Genomic DNA, 1,191 nt, shown 5'->3' with positions numbered 1-1,191 from the left:
AAAAAGCCACTGGCAGGCAAAACTGGTGCCATGGGTGCTGTGGGACTGACTGTCTGTCCTGGGGCGGGGAGGGAGACACTGCTGCAAGCCTGGCTCTAAGCTGCTGTGTTCCCAGTTACCAACCAATCAGTCATGATTCACTCGGGGACCAGGGACTCAGGGACCAGCTCAAGACACAGGACCTAGCTGCTACATAACGACTTAACAAGCATCAATTAGCACCTACAAAACCAGGCTAAGGAGAGAAAAGACTCAATACAGACAATCAACTGCCCCAGGACAGACAGAGTCTTGGCAGGAGTTTTGCCTGTCAGCAGCTAGGGGTGCAGGGCCCCAGGACTCCCCCGCACTGATCTCCTTGACAGCTGGCAGGCGTCACATTGGGGCCACCACCCCTGCAGCTGTCACCCCGCTGCACCTTGACACACGTAGGGTCACCCATGGCACGAGTTCTGCTTGTCCGCAGCTTGAGGGGCAGTTCCTCCCAAACCCCTGCACCGATCTCCTTGAAACTTGGCAGGCTTTGTGGCCTCAGCAAGAGCTACCAGCCCTGCAGTTTTGACCCCTCTGTGGTGTAACACATAGACGTGACAGGAGTCTGGCTTTCAAGAATTTGGAGTACAGTTACCCCAAAACCCCTGCACTGATCTTCTTGAAACTCAGACAAAACTTGTGTTTTGTCCAATTTGGTAGCCTCTGCTACCATCCCTGCAAGTTTCATCCAAATTGGACAAAACACAACAAAGTTATAGCTATTTCATTGATTCCCCATTGTCCCCTGTGGCCGGATCTCCGAGGCGGCTCCAAAGCTTGGGCTGGACCAAGGCTGAAACCCGGTCGGAGCCCTGGAGCAGATCGCGGCCATCCAAAATGGCTGGATCCAAAGCCGGATCAGATCGCTGCCAACTCACACCGGCCTAATTGTCACAGCCAAAGCTTTGGGAGACGGACAGCTGACAAGCCCAAGCTGCTGGCTGACACTGAAACCCACATCCTGCCTCATCACCCCCCCCCATTTATTTGCTAAGTGGGCCTTTATCCTTACACTTACCTGCACTATCCATAACCAGTCCCTGCAGGCTCTGAAATTCCCAAAATTCCCATTGAGGTCTAAGTGTGAACTCCTTACCCAGCGAGACTGACCTCTCTGAGTGGCATATTATGCGCCAAGTCTGTACCGCTTGCATCCAT

The 1,191-nt window shown here is 53.5% G+C and overlaps 1 protein-coding gene across 1 annotated transcript in view; it reads right to left on the bottom strand.

Annotated features, from left to right (window-relative positions):
• Positions 1 to 1,191, bottom strand: part of LOC109292817 (ectonucleoside triphosphate diphosphohydrolase 8-like) — a 76,903-nt gene that overhangs the window by 20,020 nt on the left and 55,692 nt on the right. The window lies entirely within an intron of this gene.

The sequence above is a fragment of the Gavialis gangeticus genome, unplaced genomic scaffold (genome assembly GCF_001723915.1).
Source record: "Gavialis gangeticus isolate Ggan-Ray unplaced genomic scaffold, GavGan_comp1, whole genome shotgun sequence".
Lineage (NCBI taxonomy): Eukaryota > Metazoa > Chordata > Crocodylia > Gavialidae > Gavialis > Gavialis gangeticus.
This window is presented reverse-complemented; position numbering and strand designations above follow the sequence as displayed.